General features: G+C 46.5%; 1 protein-coding gene across 2 annotated transcripts in view; it reads left to right on the top strand.

The window, feature by feature from the left end:
- The window catches only part of CNMD (chondromodulin), a 58,690-nt gene that overhangs the window by 27,140 nt on the left and 18,540 nt on the right, over positions 1 to 13,010 (top strand). The window lies entirely within an intron of this gene.

Consider the following 13,010-nt stretch of genomic DNA (forward strand, 5'->3'; position numbering starts at 1 on the left):
GCCATTGTGCCCCAGACGGTAAAATATTTATAGACGTGTCATGTGATTTCAGGCATTTTAGGAAAGCATTAGAAGTCAATTGATCTTTCTCAAAGTAGTCAAGGGTTAGAGCATAATATAAGTGCATTGTTCATTTTTAATAACACCTTCAGTCTGGTACAGTCAAAATCTGAAGACTGCAAAGTTTGTTGATGAAATCACTAAAAGGCATGGTTGTCACTCTTGTGGATTTGTAATGTAAAAATAAGGAACATTTGGAGGAAATTCAGTTCTGGAGGGCCGTGGAAAAGCAAAGAGTTAAAGAAATGGAGAGCGACGGATGTACAGATGATTTCTGTCATTACTTTGCTCAATAAAGCCCTTCTTCAAACCACACGTTACATTTCCAACACTGTTATCATGGGCCGCCGCAGCAGCTGTGCCCATAGGATAACCCACCGTGCTTGGTAAAAAAGGACTCTGATCCTGGTTGTTGGACTGGATGCTGAGATCAACAGCAAATGCAACACGGAAAAAAGGAGCAATGACCAAAAGTATTTTATTTCTTTTTTGCATTTCATTGAACAAAGGGATAATATCGATTAAACAATAAGAAATCCACCTCGATACAAAACACACAAACTAAAGTCGACATAAATACGGCTGTCAGAATACCATGAAGCAAAAACAAAAAAATATGCTCAAGGGTTAAACTGAAAACCAAAAAAACATTAGAGATACAATTTGTCGCACGTGACTTGCACTACAGTCCATGACAGCAAAGTAGAATGTGACTTGAATGTGACAGGGTTGGATTTTTTGTGACAGTCTCATCAGTTAGCATGTCAACTTGGGACACCATAGACAATCATTCTATGCTATCACAATCTTCATATCACACAACATATGTTGCCATGTAGACTACCATATGGACACCTGCAGATGTTAAGCCATCTGTCTTCTGAAGGAGAATGTCAGTACTTACATTACTTATTGATCACATTTAGGAGGGGGAAGGTGAAGGCAGCAGCCAAACAAAGGCTACTTGAGTAGTATCCACAAGGTATTTTCATGACTGTTGCATCTCATGGTACACAACTATTTTTGGGGAGTTTCCATTTGTTTTTGAGTAGTCACCATCCTCCCTTACGATTCCTGTGTTGTTTCTCCTTTCCAATAGCACCACTTACATATGTTGGGTTGGATTGGGGCCCAAGCTCCTACATCTCCCCTGCCGTGGCCTACTGAAGTGTCTTAGATTAACAGATTTGTTCATGTAGATGACTGACTAGTAGCGAGTCAATGGCTTCATTTTTGCAACCAGAATATGACTATATGAATGGAGATACATGATGTCAATATACGAATAGCGAAAAACCACCAGTTTACTATTATCGCAAGCCAAAGTTTTCAGAGTTCCTAAAGCCATCTCTGGAGAGATGGTTAGAGCCAGGCTACATCAAAGCCAATTACATTCATTAAAGAGTATTCTGCAGTAATAATATATAGGGGATTCATCTTTGTGCTATTTCTGATGATTCCTCTTGATCTAGACCCCTTGTGTAGAGAGAAGGAGCTTACTTCTTTCTACCTCAGATGACTGCTTCTTAGAGCGTGAACCAGGTGAATTCACAAATAGCAATAATTAATGGAGTCAGGAGCCTGTCTAGTACACTGTACTGCAAAATCAGTCTATTATATCTAGACAGACCACTGGCTTCCTGATCCTTCAAGGATATTCATATGCACTTGATGTGCTTGTGTAATACATCATATAAATTGCTGCCTTTAGGTCATATCACTTCTTTGCAGGATAAATTATCTCAGAAATGTTTCTGTAGAGGAAGCTTTGCGCAGTAAAATTAGATGGCATTAGACATGTTAGTTCCCACATAATTGTGTTTATTACTAGAGATGAGCGAACAGTGTTCTATCGAACTCATGTTCGATCGGATATTAGGCTGTTCGGCATGTTCGAATCGAATCGAACACCGCGTGGTAAAGTGCGCCATTACTCGATTCCCCTCCCACCTTCCCTGGCGCCTTTTTTGCTCCAATAACAGCGCAGGGTAGGTGGGACAGGAACTACGACACCGGTGACGTTGAAAAAAGTAGGCAAAACCCATTGGCTGCCGAAAACATGTGACCTCTAATTTAAAAGAACAGCGCCGCCCAGCTTCGCGTCATTCTGAGCTTGCAATTCACCGGGGACGGAGGTTTCCGTCCAGCTAGCTAGGGCTTAGATTCTGGGTAGGCAGGGACAGGCTAGGATAGGAAGGAGAAGACAACCAACAGCTCTTGTAAGAGCTAAATTCCAGGGAGAAGCTTGTCAGTGTAACGTGGCACTGACGGGCTCAATCGCCGCAACCCAGCTTTCCCAGGATCCTGAATGGAATACACTGTCAGTGTATTCCCGTATACCCGATATATACCCCGATACCCGTTCCAACGGTGTGCCCCCCCACCTTCACCCCAGAAATACCCTGCAAGTCCCCTAGCAATAGAATTGGGGCTATATACACCCACAATTTTTACTACTGGTATACAGTGCCATTGTCTGACTGGGAATTCAAAGAATATATTGGGAATACAAATACCCTCATTTCTTGCTACTGCCATATAGTGCCAGTTTCTGACTGGTAATTCAAAGAATATATTGGGGTTACGTGCACCCACAATTTTTACTACTGGTATACAGTGCCATTGTCTGACTGGGAATTCAAAGAATATATTGGGAATACAAATACCCTCATTTCTTGCTACTGCCATATAGTGCCAGTTTCTGACTGGGAATTCAAAGAATATATTGGGGTTACGTGCACCCACAATTTTTACTACTGGTATACAGTGCCATTGTCTGACTGGGAATTCAAAGAATATATTGGGGTTATAAATACCCTCATTTCTTGCTACTGCCATATAGTGCCAGTTTCTGACTGGTAATTCAAAGAATATATTGGGGTTACGTGCACCCACAATTTTTACTACTGGTATACAGTGCCATTGTCTGACTGGGAATTCAAAGAGTATATTGGGAATACAAATACCCTCATTTCTTGCTACTGCCATATAGTGCCAGTTTCTGACTGGGAATTCAAAGAATATATTGGGGTTACGTGCACCGACAATTTTTACTACTGGTATACAGTGCCATTGTCTGACTGGGAATTCAAAGAGTATATTGGGAATACAAATACCCTCATTTCTTGCTACTGCCATATAGTGCCAGTTTCTGACTGGGAATTCAAAGAATATATTGGGGTTACGTGCACCCCCAATTTTTACTACTGGTATACAGTGCCATTGTCTGACTGGGAATTCAAAGAATATATTGGGGTTATAAATACCCTCATTTCTTGCTACTGCCATATAGTGCCAGTTTCTGACTGGTAATTCAAAGAATATATTGGGGTTACGTGCACCCACAATTTTTACTACTGGTATACAGTGCCATTGTCTGACTGGGAATTCAAAGAGTATATTGGGAATACAAATACCCTCATTTCTTGCTACTGCCATATAGTGCCAGTTTCTGACTGGTAATTCAAAGAATATATTGGGGTTACGTGCACCCACAATTTTTACTACTGGTATACAGTGCCATTGTCTGACTGGGAATTCAAAGAATATATTGGGAATACAAATACCCTCATTTCTTGCTACTGCCATATAGTGCCAGTGTCTGACTGGTAATTCAAAGAATATATTGGGGTTACGTGCACTCACAATTTTTACTACTGGTATACAGTGCCATTGTCTGACTGGGAATTCAAAGAGTATATTGGGAATACAAATACCCTCATTTCTTGCTACTGCCATATAGTGCCAGTTTCTGACTGGTAATTCAAAGAATATATTGGGGTTACGTGCACCCACAATTTTTACTACTGGTATACAGTGCCATTGTCTGACTGGGAATTCAAAGAGTATATTGGGAATACAAATACCCTCATTTCTTGCTACTGCCATATAGTGCCAGTTTCTGACTGGGAATTCAAAGAATATATTGGGGTTACGTGCACCCACAATTTTTACTACTGGTATACAGTGCCATTGTCTGACTGGGAATTCAAAGAATATATTGGGGTTATAAATACCCTCATTTCTTGCTACTGCCATATAGTGCCAGTTTCTGACTGGTAATTCAAAGAATATATTGGGGTTACGTGCACCCACAATTTTTACTACTGGTATACAGTGCCATTGTCTGACTGGGAATTCAAAGAGTATATTGGGAATACAAATACCCTCATTTCTTGCTACTGCCATATAGTGCCAGTTTCTGACTGGGAATTCAAAGAATATATTGGGGTTACGTGCACCCACAATTTTTACTACTGGTATACAGTGCCATTGTCTGACTGGGAATTCAAAGAATATATTGGGGTTATAAATACCCTCATTTCTTGCTACTGCCATATAGTGCCAGTTTCTGACTGGTAATTCAAAGAATATATTGGGGTTACGTGCACCCACAATTTTTACTACTGGTATACAGTGCCATTGTCTGACTGGGAATTCAAAGAGTATATTGGGAATACAAATACCCTCATTTCTTGCTACTGCCATATAGTGCCAGTTTCTGACTGGGAATTCAAAGAATATATTGGGGTTACGTGCACCCACAATTTTTACTACTGGTATACAGTGCCATTGTCTGACTGGGAATTCAAAGAATATATTGGGAATACAAATACCCTCATTTCTTGCTACTGCCATATAGTGCCAGTGTCTGACTGGTAATTCAAAGAATATATTGGGGTTACGTGCACCCACAATTTTTACTACTGGTATACAGTGCCATTGTCTGACTGGGAATTCAAAGAGTATATTGGGAATACAAATACCCTCATTTCTTGCTACTGCCATATAGTGCCAGTTTCTGACTGGGAATTCAAAGAATATATTGGGGTTACGTGCACCCACAATTTTTACTACTGGTATACAGTGCCAATTTCTAACTAGGAATTCAAAATGCGCAAGGCTCCCGGAAAGGGACGTGGACGAGGCCGTGGGCGAGGTCGGGGGAATGGTTCTGGGGAGCAAGGTAGCAGTGAAGCCACAGGGCGTCCCGTGCCTACTCCTGTGGGGCAGCAAGCATTGCGCCACTCCACAGTGCCAGGGTTGCTTGCCACATTAACTAAACTGCAGGGTACAAACCTTAGTAGGCCCGAGAACCAGGAACAGGTCTTGCAATGGCTGTCAGAGAACGCTTACAGCACATTGTCCAGCAGCCAGTCAGACTCTGCCTCCTCTCCTCCTATTACCCAACAGTCTTGTCTTCCTTCCTCCCAAAATTCCGAAGCTTTACAGAACAATAACCCAAACTGTCCCTGCTCCCCAGAGCTGTTCTCCGCTCCTTTCATTGTCCCTCAACCTGCCTCTCCACGTCACGATTCCACGAACCTAACAGAGGAGCATCTGTGTCCAGATGCTCAAACACTAGAGTCTCCTCCATCTCCGTTCGATTTGGTGGTGGATGACCAGCAACCCACCCTCATCGACGATGATGTGACGCAGTTGCCGTCAGGGCATCCAGTTGACCGGCGCATTGTGCGGGAGGAGGAGATGAGACAGGAGTTGGAAGAGGAAGTGGTGGATGATGAGGACACTGACCCGACCTGGACAGGGGGGATGTCAAGCGGGGAAAGTAGTGTGGATGTTGAGGCAGGTGCAGCACCAAAAAGGGTAGCTAGAGGCAGAGGCAGAGGTCAGCAGCTTAGGCGAAGCCAGGCCACACCCGGAATCTCCCAAGATGTTCCAGTTCGTACCCAGCCCCGAAAAACTCCCACCTCGAGGGCACGTTTCTCGAAGGTGTGGAGTTTTTTCAAGGAATGCGCCGAGGACAGATATAGTGTTGTCTGCACAATTTGCCTCTCGAAATTGATTAGGGGCTCTGAGAAGAGCAACCTGTCCACCACTTCAATGCGCCGTCATTTGGAATCCAAGCACTGGAATCAGTGGCAGGCAGCAACGGCAGGACAAAGGCCGCCTGCCGTTCACGCCACTGCCACTGCCTCTGCCTCTGCCTCTGCCACTGCCACTGCTGACTGTGCTGGCGATGCACTCCAGAGGATGAGCCAGGACACCACTTCATCTGCCTCCGCCACTTTGTTGACTTCTACCTCATCCTCCCCTGGTCCTGTCTTATCTCCTTCTCCTGCACCATCAAAGGCACCATCAGGCGTTTCTTTACAACAACCCACCATCTCTCAGACATTGGAGCGGCGGCAGAAATACACTGCTAACCACCCACACGCGCAAGCCTTGAACGCCAACATCGCTAAACTGCTGGCCCAGGAGATGTTGGCGTTCCGGCTTGTTGAAACTCCCGCCTTCCTGGACCTGATGGCAACTGCGGCACCTCGCTATGCCGTCCCTAGCCGTCACTACTTCTCCCGGTGTGCCGTCCCCGCCTTGCACCAGCACGTGTCACTCAACATCAGGCGGGCCCTTAGTTCCGCGCTTTGCACAAAGGTCCACTTGACCACCGACGCGTGGACAAGTGCATGCGGACAGGGACGCTACATTTCACTGACGGCACACTGGGTGAATGTAGTTGAGGCTGGGACTGCTTCCCAAACTGGCCCGGTGTACCTCGTCTCCCCGCCTAACATTCCTGGCAGGGACACGAGAAGAACACCCCCCTCCTCCTCCTCCTCTACCGCCTCCTCCTCCGCCACCGCCTCCTCCTCCGCCACCGCCTCCTCCTCCGCTGTTAGATTGACCCCAGCTACGAGTTGGAAACGTTGCAGCACTGGCGTTGGTAGACGTCAGCAGGCTGTGCTGAAGCTGATCAGCTTGGGGGACAGACAGCACACTGCCTCCGAGGTGAGGGATGCCCTCCTCGATGAGACGGCAATATGGTTTGAGCCGCTGCACCTGGGCCCAGGCATGGTCGTTTGTGATAACGGCCGGAACCTGGTAGCAGCTCTGGAGCTTGCCGGACTCCAACATGTTCCATGCCTGGCCCACGTCTTCAACCTAGTGGTGCAACGTTTCCTAAAGAGCTACCCCAATGTTCCAGAGCTACTGGTGAAAGTGCGGCGCATGTGCGCCCACTTTCGCAAGTCGACAGTAGCCGCTGCTAGCTTAAAATCTCTCCAGCAACGCCTGCATGTGCCACAACACCGGCTTTTGTGCGACGTCCCCACACGCTGGAACTCAACGTTTCAGATGTTGAATAGAGTGGTTGAGCAGCAGAGACCTTTGATGGAATACCAGCTACAAAACCCTAGGGTGCCACAAAGTCAGCTGCCTCAGTTTCACATCCATGAGTGGCCATGGATGAGAGACCTTTGTGACATCCTACGGGTCTTTGAGGAGTCCACAAGGAGGGTGAGCTCTGAGGATGCGATGGTGAGCCTTACAATCCCGCTCTTGTGTGTTCTGAGAGAATCCCTGATTGACATCAGGGATAACTCAGATCACACAGAGGAGTTAGGGATAGCATCCGATCCGTCACAGCTGGAGAGTAGGTCCACACATCTGTCCGCTTCACTGCGTTTAATGGAGGAGGAGGAGGAGGAGGAGGAGGAAGAAGAGTTGTCCGATGATGTGATGGTGATACAGGAGGCTTCCGGGCAACTTCGAATCGTCCCATTGTTGCAGCGCGGATGGGTAGACATGGAGGATGAGGAGGAAATGGAGATTGAACTTTCCGGTGGGGCCAGAGGAGTCATGCCAACTAACACTGTGGCAGACATGGCTGAGTTCATGTTGGGGTGCTTTACAACCGACAAGCGTATTGTCAAAATCATGGAGGACAACCAGTACTGGATCTTTGCTATCCTTGACCCCCGGTATAAAAACAACATCTCGTCTTTTATTCCGGTAGAGGGGAGGGCCAATCGCATCAATGCTTGCCACAGGCAATTGGTGCAGAATATGATGGAGATGTTTCCAGCATGTGACGTTGGCGGCAGGGAGGGCAGTTCCTCCAGTAGGCAACCAAGTTCTCACCGGTCCACACAAACGAGGGGCACACTGTCTAAGGTCTGGGACACCTTGATGGCACCCCCTCGCCAAAGTGCCGCCACGGAGGGTCCTAGTGTCACCAGGCGTGAGAAGTATAGGCGCATGTTGCGGGAATACCTTTCCGACCACAGCCCTGTCCTCTCCGACCCCTCTGCGCCCTACACGTATTGGGTGTCGAAGTTGGACCTGTGGCTTGAACTTGCCCTATATGCCTTGGAGGTGCTGTCCTGTCCTGCCGCCAGCGTCCTATCTGAGAGGGTGTTCAGTGCAGCCGGTGGCATCATCACTGACAAGCGCACCCGTCTGTCAGCTGAGAGTGCCGACCGGCTCACTTTGATAAAAATGAACCACCACTGGATAGAGCCTTCATTTTTGTGCCCACCTGTGTAAAGCACCCCAACATGAAACTCCATGTCTGTACTCAACCTCTCCAATTCCTCCGCATCCTCATACTCATCCACCATAAGCGTTGCACAATTCTGCTAATACTAGGCTCCCTCCAACATGATTTCCCCCAACTCTGCTGGTTAGAGGCTCCCTCCACCCTGATTTCCACCAACTCTGCTGGTTAGAGGCTCCCTCCACCCTGCTTTCCCACAACTCTGCTGGTTAGAGGCTCCTTCCACCATGAATTTGCCCAAACTGGGCTGTTTAGAGGCTCCCTCCACCATGAATTGGTCCAAACTGGGTTTTTTAGAGGCTCCCTCCACCATGAATTGGTCCAAACTGGGCTGGTTAGAGGCTCCCTCCACCATGAATTGGTCCAAACTGGGCTGGTTAGAGGCTCCCTCCACCATGAATTGGTCCAAACTGGGGTGGTTAGAGGCTCCCTCCACCATTAATTGGTCCAAACTGGGCAGGTTAGAGGCTCCCTCCACCATTAATTGGTCCAAACTGGGCTGGTTAGAGGCTCCCTCCACAATTAATTGGTCCAAACTGGGCTAATTAGAGGCTCCCTCCACCATGAATTGGTCCAAACTGGGTTTTTTAGAGGCTCCCTCCACCATGAATTTGCCCAAACTGGGCTGTTTAGAGGCTCCCTCCACCATGAATTGGTCCAAACTGGGCTGGTTAGAGGCTCCCTCCACCATGAATTGGTCCAAACTGGGCTGGTTAGAGGCTCCCTCCACCATGAATTTCCCAAAACTTGGCTGTTTAGAGGCTCCCTCCACCATTAATTGGTCCAAACTGGGCTGGTTAGAGGCTCCCTCCACCATGAATTTGCCCAAACTGGGCTGTTTAGAGGCTCCCTCCACCATGAATTTGCCCAAACTGGGCTGGTTAGAGGCTCCCTCCACCATGAATTTCCCAAAACTTGGCTGTTTAGAGGCTCCCTCCACCATTAATTGGTCCAAACTGGGCTGGTTAGAGGCTCCCTCCACCATGAATTTGCCCAAACTGGGCTGTTTAGAGGCTCCCTCCACCATGAATTTGCCCAAACTGGGCTGGTTAGAGGCTCCCTCCACCATGAATTGGTCCAAACTGGGCTGGTTAGAGGCTCCCTCCACCATGAATTTGCCCAAACTGGGCTGTTTAGAGGCTCCCTCCACCATGAATTTGCCCAAACTGGGCTGGTTAGAGGCTCCCTCCACCATGAATTGGTCCAAACGGGTTTTTAGAGGCTCCCTTCACCATGAATTGGTCCAAACTTGGCTGTTTAGAGGCTCCCTCCACCATGAATTGGTCCAAACTGGGGTGGTTAGAGGCTCCCTCCACCATGAATTTGCCCAAACTGGGCTGTTTAGAGGCTCCCTCCACCATGAATTGGTCCAAACTGGGTTTTTTAGAGGCTCCCTCCACCGTGAATTGGTCCAAACTGGGCTGGTTAGAGGCTCCCTCCACCATGAATTGGTCCAAACTGGGGTGGTTAGAGGCTCCCTCCACCATTAATTGGTCCAAACTGGGCTGGTTAGAGGCTCCCTCCACCATTAATTGGTCCAAACTGGGCTGGTTAGAGGCTCCCTCCACCATGAATTTGCCCAAACTGGGCTGGTTAGAGGCTCCCTCCACCATGAATTGGTCCAAACTGGGGTTTTTAGAGGCTCCCTCCACCATGAATTGGTCCAAACGGGTTTTTAGAGGCTCCCTTCACCATGAATTGGTCCAAACTTGGCTGTTTAGAGGCTCCCTCCACCATGAATTGGTCCAAACTGGGGTGGTTAGAGGCTCCCTCCACCATTAATTGGTCCAAACTGGGCTGGTTAGAGGCTCCCTCCACAATTAATTGGTCCAAACTGGGCTAATTAGAGGCTCCCTCCACCATGAATTGGTCCAAACTGGGTTTTTTAGAGGCTCCCTCCACCATGAATTTGCCCAAACTGGGCTGTTTAGAGGCTCCCTCCACCATGAATTGGTCCAAACTGGGCTGGTTAGAGGCTCCCTCCACCATGAATTGGTCCAAACTGGGGTTTTTAGAGGCTCCCTCCACCATGAATTGGTCCAAACGGGTTTTTAGAGGCTCCCTTCACCATGAATTGGTCCAAACTTGGCTGTTTAGAGGCTCCCTCCACCATGAATTGGTCCAAACTGGGGTGGTTAGAGGCTCCCTCCACCATGAATTTGCCCAAACTGGGCTGTTTAGAGGCTCCCTCCACCATGAATTGGTCCAAACTGGGTTTTTTAGAGGCTCCCTCCACCATGAATTGGTCCAAACTGGGCTGTTTAGAGGCTCCCTCCACCATTAATTGGTCCAAACTGGGCTGGTTAGAGGCTCCCTCCACCATTAATTGGTCCAAACTGGGCTGGTTAGAGGCTCCCTCCACCATGAATTTGCCCAAACTGGGCTGGTTAGAGGCTCCCTCCACCATGAATTGGTCCAAACTGGGGTTTTTAGAGGCTCCCTCCACCATGAATTGGTCCAAACTGGGGTTTTTAGAGTCTCCCTCCACCATGAATTGGTCCAAACTGGGGTTTTTAGAGGCTCCCTCCACCATGAATTTGCCCAAACTCTGCTGGTTAGAGGCTCAATCCACCCTGATTTTCAAAACAAATGTTGGTGCCAACCTCAACTTACTACAAGGGCCAAATTCACTGCTGGTGACAAGCTCTCCTCACTGCAAGTGCCAAATACACATGTTTCAAGGTGTTTTCCTACTGTCAGAGAGGTGGTATTGAGTGTGTAAAGTGTGTAGTTGTTAGGCTGTGATGTTGGGGTAATAGAGGGTCTTTGGTGTGTTAGATGCCCCCAGACATGCTTCCCCTGCTGTCCCAGTGTCATTCCAGAGGTGTTGGCATCATTTCCTGGGGTGTCATAGTGGACTTGGTGACCCTCCAGACACGGATTTGGGTTTCCCCCTTAACGAGTATCTGTTCCCCATAGACTATAATGGGGTTCGAAACCCGTTCGAACACACGAACATTGAGCGGCTGTTCGAATCGAATTTCGAACCTCGAACATTTTAGTGTTCGCTCATCTCTATTTATTACCCTTATTTTTTTGACTCTCTTACCAGATATCTATGGATTGTACATCATTCATATCCCAGACACGTGTCATGGTTATTTTGTCCTCTGTACAGATCAAAACCAATTACTAGGTGATATTCTCAATCATAATTATGGCTCAAAATCTTTACAAGCATTTTTGTCCTAGATTGCTTTTCATAGTTGATGCATACAGGAGAGAGATATAGAGAAGATAATTGACACTACAGTGAACATGAATAAAATGCATTATATTAACTTATGGAAAAAAATATGGAATTATTTGCTAGTAGAAAGAATGCATTGTATACTCCAGTGAAAGTCCTAAGACTAGCATTAACCCTTCTGTCCCTCAGTCCCATCATCATCAAAGAGTGACCAACAGTGAAGGCCAAACTGAGGCAGACCCACTCAGTTTGGGGGCGATCCCAAGGTTGGGCAGGGCTAGAATTTAAAAACCCCAATAGAAAATTTGGTAAATATATTTCCCTGATTGCAGATGTCAGAGGAGAGAAGGAACGGGTATTGTAGCTCTCGATATGCCTGGTACTTTGTGCAAATAGTCCAGCCATCTAAAGAGTATGGACTCCATATATATGTATCTCCATATAGACCAGAGAGTAATAGCAGCTACCAGTCTACAGACTGACAAATATCATTAGCAGCCTATAGGTAGATAATGGGATCACAGGCTAATAGTGATGGATCTAAATTCTGAGCAGTGCAATGCTTTATGTCCCGATACTCATTGCCAAGGACATTGCTATTACTGAAAACCATTGATTCATTTTCAAATACATTTAAATGTGAGTATAAAATGAATGAGAGGTAAGAGACAATAGTCATGATCCAGCCGCCTGCCAAAACATGTTTCTTCTGAAATTAGTTCCCAAAAATATTTAAAATAATATATGGTCCTGCCCCTTCTATGCCATGTCCGCTCTCCCCTCCAAGAGATTTTATCGGAGTCATAAATGTTTTACAGTCAATTTATATTTCAGAAAAATCAACATCAGCTCATTTGAAATGGTATCATAAACCAAAAGGGATATGAATTATGCACTGCTCCACCAGATACACTGAAAACCCAGTTTATTCATCGGATGCCTGAGCGCAGATCATTGCATACAATAAAGAGATCCCCCCGGAACATTAACTGGCGTAGAGGAAAGTCATATCAACCTAAACTTGTACATCCAAGAATATAACGTGGCAGCATGCATTGTTATGCCGAGTTATCCAATGTCATGTTTATGGCTTTGAGAGCAATTGCTGTAGCGTTGTCACATTTCTAATGAATAGTAACACCCCCTATTCACCAGGGTGTAATACCTTGTCCTACCCAATGATAGCACACAAATTGCTTTTGTATTTTAATGCCGCATGCACTCCTGCAGTCACCTGAATAATGAAACATAATATACAATCTCACTGTCATCATGTATTACCGTATGGCAAACACACAGCAGTTTAATGGATCAGTCGTGTCCCCGGAGGAAGTGCAAGTTTCAGATCATTTGATCATCAGCAAGTCTGTAGCAAGAAAACTGTAATATTGTAGTCCTGCTAACAAAATTCATGGAGAGATGAAGTAGAGTCTTGTTTATGTGATTGTTAATATCTGGATATAT

This window comes from Leptodactylus fuscus, chromosome 2 (genome assembly GCF_031893055.1).
Source record: "Leptodactylus fuscus isolate aLepFus1 chromosome 2, aLepFus1.hap2, whole genome shotgun sequence".
In the NCBI taxonomy this organism is placed as follows: domain Eukaryota; kingdom Metazoa; phylum Chordata; class Amphibia; order Anura; family Leptodactylidae; genus Leptodactylus; species Leptodactylus fuscus.